Genomic DNA, 11,525 nt, shown 5'->3' with positions numbered 1-11,525 from the left:
AATTACAAACAAAATTTTAGGACTCTAATGATGTTTCAAATGTAACTTTTCTCATCTCTGTTGTTAGGTTGTAACCATCTCTGAGACTCAAAGTGTCAGAACTCGCCTAAGCTGGTTTTGCAAAATGGAGGTCAAGACTATACTTTCAGGGATCATTTCTATAGTTTCTAACTAGGAAATGTGTTTCAAAAGTGTAGTGTCTCCCAAACTACGATGATGAGCTTTGATACTCTTTTCTGAGCGTGAATCGGGTGTGGAGTAATGGTTAATTTCATATGCTCCACACCATTGATGAACGTTCTGTGTGGCATTTAAGCAGCATAGAAGAAGAGAGTATGGTCAGAGTGGTCTCTGAAAAATGTAAATATCAGATTAAAAATCTTATGAGTCGTTATGATTGAGATTTTTTTTTTTTTTTTTTTACATTTTTGTTGGTGGGTGTCACCATCCTTGATATTCAGAATGTCAGGATAAGATGTCAGCTGGTTCTATCAACTTAAAGTTGCCATAAAATGCATTGAGAGAATATTTTAATTTGTTCTTTGATATCTGCATAGAAGGTATATGGCATAGGAAAGGGCAAACAATCTCCAGAAACGGTTTTACAGGACCATTTACAACCCTAGGATTTGTCCCTAGAATGAAATGCTCTGTTATTGCCTTTTTTGGAAGCTTCATGAATATTAATGAGCTCTGCTCCGATTGGCTGTTTCACAGAGCTGCTCATCTCTATAGCTGGCACATTGATAAAAATATTTATTTAATTAGGAGCTCTAGCGGCTTTTAATATGTGGTTTGTTGAATCTGCCGTTTTGTATCGCAGACATTTTAGTCTCATTACTGTGATCCATGTGCTCTGTGTAAAGTTATAATGCAGAGGGAGCGCTTCTTACCACACAAGTTCAGCTGCTTCTCGGTGATACTCTGGATCTGTAAATCATTCGCCATCATCAGCGCAGTTATTTCTCCATCATTCACCATCATCAGCACAGTCATCTCTCTGTTTATGTGGTAAGTGATATCTTTTGTACTGCAATGTAACAGGCTAGCGCTAGCATTAAGCTAACCGTGTCCCTTCAGTGGCTTGCCTTGTTTTACTGATGTACTGACGTTACCGATGATTGGGCGATGCAAATGTTGGAGGCGTAACTATTAACGATCCCGGGACTGTTGCGTAACAGTCGGTGTTATGTTGGAACTGACATATAAATCTAGTGTTTGCAAAAGACCACCGAAATATAGAAGATTTATCCTTATCCTTATATAGATTTATCCTTGATTTCCATAAGAAAGGTGCCCCAAATTGGTGGAAAATCACATCTCAACCATACGCTGACCAAAGCATTGAACCGCCTTCACGCGGCAAGACAGAACATGTTGTTGGCCCGCACTGCTGGGTCAAACTGCGCTTCCCAATAACAGATTGGGTCAAAACTGACAGAAGAAAACTCTAAGCCTGCTCTAAGCACTACCCACGGGACGGCTCGACAGTCTTGCACAACGCGAGAGCCTCCGTTTCGCCTGTGTCATTTGGGAGCCGATGAAAACTGCGTCCGACCCGGTGAAGGAGACCACAACCAGCCCGGCTAGCTCAGTCGGTAGAGCATGAGACTCTTAATCTCAGGGTCGTGGGTTCGAGCCCCACGTTGGGCGGCTCTGTTGGCGCTCTTTCTTCCCAACAGGGTGGCGGGCTCCAGCGTGCCCGTTCTCCGCACAGGCTAAGTGGATTTTGCGAGCTCCGGAAACATCTTTCAAAACAGCCTGTTAGTACGTGCGATTCTAATCCCTAACCCTAACCCTTGCTTTTACAACCGTGATCCCGCGGCAGCCGATGCGCAATGTCTGTCTCTGTGGCGCAATCGGTTAGCGCGTTCGGCTGTTAACCGAAAGGTTGGTGGTTCGAGCCCACCCAGGGACGTGTGAAATGCCGGTGTTTTGCACGCGCGTCAGGTGTCCACTAACGCCTATGCCATTCTTAGGGTTGTGAGGCACAGCTTTCTCAGGGCGTTTATCCTGTGCACCTTCAATAAGCTGGCTTCTTTTAAAAGAAGTCAGCGGCGGGTGTTTGGTGAACATTTTCACCAGCTCGAGTTTGCTGTGGCATGTGGATTCATTCTTTACTGATGATCTGTCTCTGGGGCTCATCTAGTTGACATGGTATCCGCTGACATTCGGCTGAAGGTGCTGATCCACCATCTGCTCTTGGTACGGACTGGATCCGGGGGACTGCAGTGACCATCTAATCGGAATACAGAATGGATATGGCGGCTACGGTGACCTCAGAATAAGAACAAACAGACTAATATTAATGTAGATGCAAAAGTTCCATGTTGCCACAGTGTCAGATTGGAGAGGATCTGGTTTTCACAGTCTTGCGTCGATGGCCGTCTAGGTGAAGAGGTCTTCACTGATGATCTGTCTCTGGGGCTCATCCAGCTTGCTATCACCTTGTCGGATCACATCCACGTAGCTGCAAGAAAAGGTCACGACCGTCACCGGTATTCTATCGCAGAGGCAATGTTGTAGCTTGTGTGGTTTATCTGAGGTGTGATCATTGCTGGTTGTAAACTTTCCCCGATATCCCATCTGGATGATTTGAAATACAGTCAGCTTCTCAGTTTTTGCCGGTCTCTCTGGACGCTTCTTGAAAAACAAAGTTTTGCTTCGTTTTGTTAGAGTGGCTGGTTGTTGGTCCTCGTCAAAGAGGTGTCTACAGATCATAGCGTGCCGGAGCCAGAAGATTTGTTGTTTTGTCAATATGCTCTCAAGACTTCGCTGCAGGTATCATTAAACTACAGCACAATCACAGCTCACCGCTACCCATCGTAAACAGGTTGGGCCTGTCTGTTCTGGTGGGCTCTCAGTGGTGCTAAATCATCAAATGAAGAGGACGGGATTCAAACCCACACAAACCAAGGTGAGCCTAGCACAACGGATTAGCCTTGCATCGCCTTAACCACTCGACCACCCCGTCACTTTCCGTGGTCCTTTTATTTAACACTCCCGATTCAGACCATCGGCTCATTAGTAGAGCACTCAGTGAACTGAACTGAGTGTGTCAGATAAGGAAGACACAAAAAGCGCAGAGTGGGGTCCCCAGGACGAGGATTACTGCTAAAGGAGCCGAGCGACGAGGATGGGATTCGAACCCACGCGTGCAGAGCACAATGGATTAGCAGTCCATCGCCTTAACCACTCGGCCACCTCGTCATTTTACGTGACATTTTTTATTTAGCACTCCTGATTCAGATCATCAGTTCATTAGTAGAGAACTCAAAGAACTGAACTGAGTGTGTTAGATAAGGAGGACACACAAAAAGTTTAGCATGGGGTCCCCAGGACCCGGATTAAGGTCCAGTGCTAAAGGAACCGAACGACAAGAATGGATTCCAACCATTGCACAGAGCAAAATGGATTAGCAGTCCATCGCCTTAACCACTCGGCCACCCCGTCCCCTTGCTGACCGAGATAGGCCATGCTGCGGACCTTTTCAGCTGCTGCTGCCGTGCTTTCAGCTGGCTGTTTTGAGCACAGAGGGAATAGTGAATGAGCCGTCTTTTACACACCTCTAATCTGTTCCGTAGAAACACGGTGCAGCAACCCGTGGCAGGAGACTGTTTGTGCGGCAGTTTAAAGCTTGCTACCACCTTGTCGGTTCACATCCACGTAGGTGCAGAAAAAGGTCACGACCGTCGCCTGCATTCTTTCGCAGAGGCAATATTGTAGCCTATGAGGTTTGTCCGAGGCGCGATCATTGCTGGTTGAAAACTTTACCCAATACCCCGCCAGGATGACTTGAAATACAGTTATCTTTGGCAATTTTTGCTAGTCTCTCTGGAGGCTTAGAGTTTTGTTGAGAAATATAGCCTTGTTTCGTTTAGGGTTTTTTTTCCTCGCCAAAAAAACGGTCTGCTGATGATAGTGCGCCAGAGCCAGAAGGTTTGTTGTTTTGTCAATATGTTCTCAAGACAAGTATCGTTAAACTGCAACGCAATTACAGCTCACCGTTACCCATCGTAAACATGTTGGGCCTGTCTGGTCCGGTGGCCTCTCAGTGGCGCTAAAGCTTCGAATGCGTGTCGAGCACAATGTATTAGCCTTCCACCGCCTTAACCACTGGACCACCTCGTCATCCGGCGGGGTTTCTTTATTTAACATTCCTGATTCATGTGCATGTGGATGCATTCTTCGTCTTTTGTTTCAGCCGCCGAGGGCCTGTTTTCCACTGAGGCCCTGCGCCAAACTCCCTATGAGACACAATCGAACGTTAGTAGTAACCTCCGATTACGGCCGAATGTGGATTCTGCTCGGACGACGGGGCACCGGTACATCCTTTGTAGCTTTAGCTTATTAGCCAAACGCTACACCAGTTTGCCATTTCCCATGAAATCATCCTTGATTTCCATAAGAAAGGTGCCCCAAATTGGTGGAAAATCACATCTCAACCATACGCTGTCCAAAGCATTAAACCGCCTTCACGCGGCAAAACAGAACATGTTGTTGGCCCGCACTGCTGGGTCAAACTGCGCTTCCCAAAAACAGATTGGGTCAAAACTGACAGAAGAAATCTCTAAGCCTGCTTTAAGCCCTACCCACGGGACGGGTTGACAGTCTCGCACAACGCGAGAGCCTCAGTTTCGCCTGTGTAATTTGGGGGCCAATGAAAACTGCATCCAACTAAAATTACAAACAAAATTTTAGGACTCTAATGATGTTTCAAATGTAACTTTTCTCATCTCTGTTGTTAGGTTGTAACCATCTCTGAGACTCAAAGTGTCAGAACTCGCCTAAGCTGGTTTTGCAAAATGGAGGTCAAGACTATACTTTCAGGGATCATTTCTATAGTTTCTAACTAGGAAATGTGTTTCAAAAGTGTAGTGTCTCCCAAACTACGATGATGAGCTTTGATACTCTTTTCTGAGCGTGAATCGGGTGAGGAGTAATGGTTTATTTCATATGCTCCACACCATTGATGAACGTTCTGTGTGGCATTTAAGCAGCATAGAAGAAGAGAGTATGGTCAGAGTGGTCTCTGAAAAATGTAAATATCAGATTAAAAATCTTATGAGTCGTTATGATTGAGATTTTTTTTTTTTTTTTTACATTTTTGTTGGTGGGTGTCACCATCCTTGATATTCAGAATGTCAGGATAAGATGTCAGCTGGTTCTATCAACTTAAAGTTGCCATAAAATGCATTGAGAGAATATTTTAATTTGTTCTTTGATATCTGCATAGAAGGTATATGGCATAGGAAAGGGCAAACAATCTCCAGAAACGGTTTTACAGGACCATTTACAACCCTAGGATTTGTCCCTAGAATGAAATGCTCTGTTATTGCCTTTTTTGGAAGCTTCATGAATATTAATGAGCTCTGCTCCGATTGGCTGTTTCACAGAGCTGCTCATCTCTATATCTGGCACATTGATAAAAATATTTATTTAATTAGGAGCTCTAGCGGCTTTTAATATGTGGTTTGTTGAATCTGCCATTTTGTATCGCAGACATTTTAGTCTCATTACTGTGATCCATGTGCTCTGTGTAAAGTTATAATGCAGAGGGAGCGCTTCTTACCACACAAGTTCAGCTGCTTCTCGGTGATACTCTGGATCTGTAAATCATTCGCCATCATCAGCGCAGTTATTTCTCCATCATTCACCATCATCAGCACAGTCATCTCTCTGTTTATGTGGTAAGTGATATCTTTTGTACTGCAATGTAACAGGCTAGCGCTAGCATTAAGCTAACCGTGTCCCTTCAGTGGCTTGCCTTGTTTTACTGATGTACTGACGTTACCGATGATTGGGCGATGCAAATGTTGGAGGCGTAACTATTAACGATCCCGGGACTGTTGCGTAACAGTCGGTGTTATGTTGGAATTGACATATAAATCTAGTGTTTGCAAAAGACCACCGAAATATAGAAGATTTATCCTTATCCTTATATAGATTTATCCTTGATTTCCATAAGAAAGGTGCCCCAAATTGGTGGAAAATCACATCTCAACCATACGCTGACCAAAGCATTGAACCGCCTTCACGCGGCAAGACAGAACATGTTGTTGGCCCGCACTGCTGGGTCAAACTGCGCTTCCCAATAACAGATTGGGTCAAAACTGACAGAAGAAAACTCTAAGCCTGCTCTAAGCACTACCCACGGGACGGCTCGACAGTCTTGCACAACGCGAGAGCCTCCGTTTCGCCTGAGTCATTTGGGAGCCGATGAAAACTGCGTCCGACCCGGTGAAGGAGACCACAACCAGCCCGGCTAGCTCAGTCGGTAGAGCATGAGACTCTTAATCTCAGGGTCGTGGGTTCGAGCCCCACGTTGGGTGGCTCTGTTGGCTCTTTCTTCCCAACAGGGTGGCGGGCTCCAGCGTGCCCATTCTCCGCACAGGCTAAGTGGATCTTGCGAGCTCCGGAAACATCTTTCAAAACAGCCTGTTAGTACGTGCGATTCTAATCCCTAACCCTAACCCTTGCTTTTACAACCGTGATCCCGCGGCAGCCGATGCGCAATGTCTGTCTCTGTGGCGCAATCGGTTAGCGCGTTCGGCTGTTAACCGAAAGGTTGGTGGTTCGAGCCCACCCAGGGACGTGTGAAATGCCGGTGTTTTGCACGCGCGTCAGGTGTCCACTAACGCCTATGCCATTCTTAGGGTTGCGAGGCACAGCTTTCTCAGGGCGTTTATCCTGTGCACCTTCAATAAGCTGGCTTCTTTTAAAAGAAGTCAGCGGCGGGTGTTTGGTGAACATTTTCACCAGCTCGAGTTTGCTGTGGCATGTGGATTCATTCTTTACTGATGATCTGTCTCTGGGGCTCATCTAGTTGACATGGTATCCGCTGACATTCGGCTGAAGGTGCTGATCCACCATCTGCTCTTGGTACGGACTGGATCCGGGGGACTGCAGTGACCATCTAATCGGAATACAGAATGGATATGGCGGCTACGGTGACCTCAGAATAAGAACAAACAGACTAATATTAATGTAGATGCAAAAGTTCCATGTTGCCACAGTGTCAGATTGGAGAGGATCTGGTTTTCACAGTCTTGCGTCGATGGCCGTCTAGGTGAAGAGGTCTTCACTGATGATCTGTCTCTGGGGCTCATCCAGCTTGCTATCACCTTGTCGGATCACATCCACGTAGCTGCAAGAAAAGGTCACGACCGTCACCGGTATTCTATCGCAGAGGCAATGTTGTAGCTTGTGTGGTTTATCTGAGGTGTGATCATTGCTGGTTGTAAACTTTCCCCGATATCCCATCTGGATGATTTGAAATACAGTCAGCTTCTCAGTTTTTGCCGGTCTCTCTGGACGCTTCTTGAAAAACAAAGTTTTGCTTCGTTTTGTTAGAGTGGCTGGTTGTTGGTCCTCGTCAAAGAGGTGTCTACAGATCATAGCGTGCCGGAGCCAGAAGATTTGTTGTTTTGTCAATATGCTCTCAAGACTTCGCTGCAGGTATCATTAAACTACAGCACAATCACAGCTCACCGCTACCCATCGTAAACAGGTTGGGCCTGTCTGTTCTGGTGGGCTCTCAGTGGTGCTAAATCATCAAATGAAGAGGACGGGATTCAAACCCACACAAACCAAGGTGAGCCTAGCACAACGGATTAGCCTTGCATCGCCTTAACCACTCGACCACCCCGTCACTTTCCGTGGTCCTTTTATTTAACACTCCCGATTCAGACCATCGGCTCATTAGTAGAGCACTCAGTGAACTGAACTGAGTGTGTCAGATAAGGAAGACACAAAAAGTGCAGAGTGGGGTCCCCAGGACGAGGATTACTGCTAAAGGAGCCGAACGACGAGGATGGGATTCGAACCCACGCGTGCAGAGCACAATGGATTAGCAGTCCATCGCCTTAACCACTCGGCCACCTCGTCATTTTACGTGACATTTTTTATTTAGCACTCCTGATTCAGATCATCAGTTCATTAGTAGAGAACTCAAAGAACTGAACTGAGTGTGTTAGATAAGGAGGACACACAAAAAGTTTAGCATGGGGTCCCCAGGACCCGGATTAAGGTCCAGTGCTAAAGGAACCGAACGACAAGAATGGATTCCAACCATTGCACAGAGCAAAATGGATTAGCAGTCCATCGCCTTAACCACTCGGCCACCCCGTCCCCTTGCTGACCGAGATAGGCCATGCTGCGGACCTTTTCAGCTGCTGCTGCCGTGCTTTCAGCTGGCTGTTTTGAGCACAGAGGGAATAGTGAATGAGCCGTCTTTTACACACCTCTAATCTGTTCCGTAGAAACACGGTGCAGCAACCCGTGGCAGGAGACTGTTTGTGCGGCAGTTTAAAGCTTGCTACCACCTTGTCGGTTCACATCCACGTAGGTGCAGAAAAAGGTCACGACCGTCGCCTGCATTCTTTCGCAGAGGCAATATTGTAGCCTATGAGGTTTGTCCGAGGCGCGATCATTGCTGGTTGAAAACTTTACCCAATACCCCGCCAGGATGACTTGAAATACAGTTATCTTTGGCAATTTTTGCTAGTCTCTCTGGAGGCTTAGAGTTTTGTTGAGAAATATAGCCTTGTTTCGTTTAGGGTTTTTTTTCCTCGCCAAAAAAACGGTCTGCTGATGATAGTGCGCCAGAGCCAGAAGGTTTGTTGTTTTGTCAATATGTTCTCAAGACAAGTATCGTTAAACTGCAACGCAATTACAGCTCACCGTTACCCATCGTAAACATGTTGGGCCTGTCTGGTCCGGTGGCCTCTCAGTGGCGCTAAAGCTTCGAATGCGTGTCGAGCACAATGTATTAGCCTTCCACCGCCTTAACCACTGGACCACCTCGTCATCCGGCGGGGTTTCTTTATTTAACATTCCTGATTCATGTGCATGTGGATGCATTCTTCGTCTTTTGTTTCAGCCGCCGAGGGCCTGTTTTCCACTGAGGCCCTGCGCCAAACTCCCTATGAGACACAATCGAACGTTAGTAGTAACCTCCGATTACGGCCGAATGTGGATTCTGCTCGGACGACGGGGCACCGGTACATCCTTTGTAGCTTTAGCTTATTAGCCAAACGCTACACCAGTTTGCCATTTCCCATGAAATCATCCTTGATTTCCATAAGAAAGGTGCCCCAAATTGGTGGAAAATCACATCTCAACCATACGCTGTCCAAAGCATTAAACCGCCTTCACGCGGCAAAACAGAACATGTTGTTGGCCCGCACTGCTGGGTCAAACTGCGCTTCCCAAAAACAGATTGGGTCAAAACTGACAGAAGAAATCTCTAAGCCTGCTTTAAGCCCTACCCACGGGACGGGTTGACAGTCTCGCACAACGCGAGAGCCTCAGTTTCGCCTGTGTAATTTGGGGGCCAATGAAAACTGCATCCAACTAAAATTACAAACAAAATTTTAGGACTCTAATGATGTTTCAAATGTAACTTTTCTCATCTCTGTTGTTAGGTTGTAACCATCTCTGAGACTCAAAGTGTCAGAACTCGCCTAAGCTGGTTTTGCAAAATGGAGGTCAAGACTATACTTTCAGGGATCATTTCTATAGTTTCTAACTAGGAAATGTGTTTCAAAAGTGTAGTGTCTCCCAAACTACGATGATGAGCTTTGATACTCTTTTCTGAGCGTGAATCGGGTGTGGAGTAATGGTTTATTTCATATGCTCCACACCATTGATGAACGTTCTGTGTGGCATTTAAGCAGCATAGAAGAAGAGAGTATGGTCAGAGTGGTCTCTGAAAAATGTAAATATCAGATTAAAAATCTTATGAGTCGTTATGATTGAGATTTTTTTTTTTTTTTTTTACATTTTTGTTGGTGGGTGTCACCATCCTTGATATTCAGAATGTCAGGATAAGATGTCAGCTGGTTCTATCAACTTAAAGTTGCCATAAAATGCATTGAGAGAATATTTTAATTTGTTCTTTGATATCTGCATAGAAGGTATATGGCATAGGAAAGGGCAAACAATCTCCAGAAACGGTTTTACAGGACCATTTACAACCCTAGGAATTGTCCCTAGAATGAAATGCTCTGTTATTGCCTTTTTTGGAAGCTTCATGAATATTAATGAGCTCTGCTCCGATTGGCTGTTTCACAGAGCTGCTCATCTCTATATCTGGCACATTGATAAAAATATTTATTTAATTAGGAGCTCTAGCGGCTTTTAATATGTGGTTTGTTGAATCTGCCATTTTGTATCGCAGACATTTTAGTCTCATTACTGTGATCCATGTGCTCTGTGTAAAGTTATAATGCAGAGGGAGCGCTTCTTACCACACAAGTTCAGCTGCTTCTCGGTGATACTCTGGATCTGTAAATCATTCGCCATCATCAGCGCAGTTATTTCTCCATCATTCACCATCATCAGCACAGTCATCTCTCTGTTTATGTGGTAAGTGATATCTTTTGTACTGCAATGTAACAGGCTAGCGCTAGCATTAAGCTAACCGTGTCCCTTCAGTGGCTTGCCTTGTTTTACTGATGTACTGACGTTACCGATGATTGGGCGATGCAAATGTTGGAGGCGTAACTATTAACGATCCCGGGACTGTTGCGTAACAGTCGGTGTTATGTTGGAATTGACATATAAATCTAGTGTTTGCAAAAGACCACCGAAATATAGAAGATTTATCCTTATCCTTATATAGATTTATCCTTGATTTCCATAAGAAAGGTGCCCCAAATTGGTGGAAAATCACATCTCAACCATACGCTGACCAAAGCATTGAACCGCCTTCACGCGGCAAGACAGAACATGTTGTTGGCCCGCACTGCTGGGTCAAACTGCGCTTCCCAATAACAGATTGGGTCAAAACTGACAGAAGAAAACTCTAAGCCTGCTCTAAGCACTACCCACGGGACGGCTCGACAGTCTTGCACAACGCGAGAGCCTCCGTTTCGCCTGAGTCATTTGGGAGCCGATGAAAACTGCGTCCGACCCGGTGAAGGAGACCACAACCAGCCCGGCTAGCTCAGTCGGTAGAGCATGAGACTCTTAATCTCAGGGTCGTGGGTTCGAGCCCCACGTTGGGTGGCTCTGTTGGCTCTTTCTTCCCAACAGGGTGGCGGGCTCCAGCGTGCCCATTCTCCGCACAGGCTAAGTGGATCTTGCGAGCTCCGGAAACATCTTTCAAAACAGCCTGTTAGTACGTGCGATTCTAATCCCTAACCCTAACCCTTGCTTTTACAACCGTGATCCCGCGGCAGCCGATGCGCAATGTCTGTCTCTGTGGCGCAATCGGTTAGCGCGTTCGGCTGTTAACCGAAAGGTTGGTGGTTCGAGCCCACCCAGGGACGTGTGAAATGCCGGTGTTTTGCACGCGCGTCAGGTGTCCACTAACGCCTATGCCATTCTTAGGGTTGCGAGGCACAGCTTTCTCAGGGCGTTTATCCTGTGCACCTTCAATAAGCTGGCTTCTTTTAAAAGAAGTCAGCGGCGGGTGTTTGGTGAACATTTTCACCAGCTCGAGTTTGCTGTGGCATGTGGATTCATTCTTTACTGATGATCTGTCTCTGGGGCTCATCTAGTTGACATGGTATCCGCTGACA

General features: G+C 46.0%; 13 non-coding genes across 13 annotated transcripts; 11 read left to right on the top strand and 2 right to left on the bottom strand.

Moving 5' to 3' along the window:
• Positions 1–133: 133 nt before the first annotated feature.
• Positions 134–349, top strand: LOC141347525 (small nucleolar RNA U3). The gene has a single exon (XR_012357375.1). It is a non-coding gene; the product is annotated as a small nucleolar RNA U3 (small nucleolar RNA).
• A 1,231-nt stretch (positions 350–1,580) lies between these two features.
• trnak-cuu (transfer RNA lysine (anticodon CUU)) lies at positions 1,581–1,653 on the top strand. The gene has a single exon. It is a non-coding gene; the product is annotated as a tRNA-Lys (tRNA).
• A 191-nt stretch (positions 1,654–1,844) lies between these two features.
• On the top strand, positions 1,845–1,918 carry trnan-guu (transfer RNA asparagine (anticodon GUU)). The gene has a single exon. It is a non-coding gene; the product is annotated as a tRNA-Asn (tRNA).
• A 582-nt stretch (positions 1,919–2,500) lies between these two features.
• Positions 2,501–2,639, top strand: LOC141286321 (U4 spliceosomal RNA). The gene has a single exon (XR_012339250.1). It is a non-coding gene; the product is annotated as a U4 spliceosomal RNA (small nuclear RNA).
• A 489-nt stretch (positions 2,640–3,128) lies between these two features.
• Positions 3,129–3,210, bottom strand: trnas-gcu (transfer RNA serine (anticodon GCU)). The gene has a single exon. It is a non-coding gene; the product is annotated as a tRNA-Ser (tRNA).
• Positions 3,211–3,700: 490 nt separating this feature from the next.
• On the top strand, positions 3,701–3,841 carry LOC141284676 (U4 spliceosomal RNA). Its single transcript, XR_012338470.1, has one exon. It is a non-coding gene; the product is annotated as a U4 spliceosomal RNA (small nuclear RNA).
• Positions 3,842–4,814: 973 nt separating this feature from the next.
• On the top strand, positions 4,815–5,030 carry LOC141347363 (small nucleolar RNA U3). The gene has a single exon (XR_012357337.1). It is a non-coding gene; the product is annotated as a small nucleolar RNA U3 (small nucleolar RNA).
• A 1,491-nt stretch (positions 5,031–6,521) lies between these two features.
• trnan-guu (transfer RNA asparagine (anticodon GUU)) lies at positions 6,522–6,595 on the top strand. The gene has a single exon. It is a non-coding gene; the product is annotated as a tRNA-Asn (tRNA).
• Positions 6,596–7,177: 582 nt separating this feature from the next.
• LOC141286310 (U4 spliceosomal RNA) lies at positions 7,178–7,316 on the top strand. Its single transcript, XR_012339249.1, has one exon. It is a non-coding gene; the product is annotated as a U4 spliceosomal RNA (small nuclear RNA).
• Positions 7,317–7,805: 489 nt separating this feature from the next.
• trnas-gcu (transfer RNA serine (anticodon GCU)) lies at positions 7,806–7,887 on the bottom strand. Its single transcript has one exon. It is a non-coding gene; the product is annotated as a tRNA-Ser (tRNA).
• A 490-nt stretch (positions 7,888–8,377) lies between these two features.
• On the top strand, positions 8,378–8,518 carry LOC141284671 (U4 spliceosomal RNA). Its single transcript, XR_012338469.1, has one exon. It is a non-coding gene; the product is annotated as a U4 spliceosomal RNA (small nuclear RNA).
• A 973-nt stretch (positions 8,519–9,491) lies between these two features.
• LOC141347415 (small nucleolar RNA U3) lies at positions 9,492–9,707 on the top strand. The gene has a single exon (XR_012357347.1). It is a non-coding gene; the product is annotated as a small nucleolar RNA U3 (small nucleolar RNA).
• Positions 9,708–11,199: 1,492 nt separating this feature from the next.
• Positions 11,200–11,273, top strand: trnan-guu (transfer RNA asparagine (anticodon GUU)). The gene has a single exon. It is a non-coding gene; the product is annotated as a tRNA-Asn (tRNA).
• Positions 11,274–11,525: the final 252 nt, after the last annotated feature.

The sequence above is a fragment of the Garra rufa genome, chromosome 1 (assembly GCF_049309525.1).
Source record: "Garra rufa chromosome 1, GarRuf1.0, whole genome shotgun sequence".
In the NCBI taxonomy this organism is placed as follows: Eukaryota; Metazoa; Chordata; class Actinopteri; order Cypriniformes; family Cyprinidae; genus Garra; species Garra rufa.
Note: the sequence above shows the minus strand (reverse complement) of the source record. Positions and strands in the feature narration are given on the sequence as shown.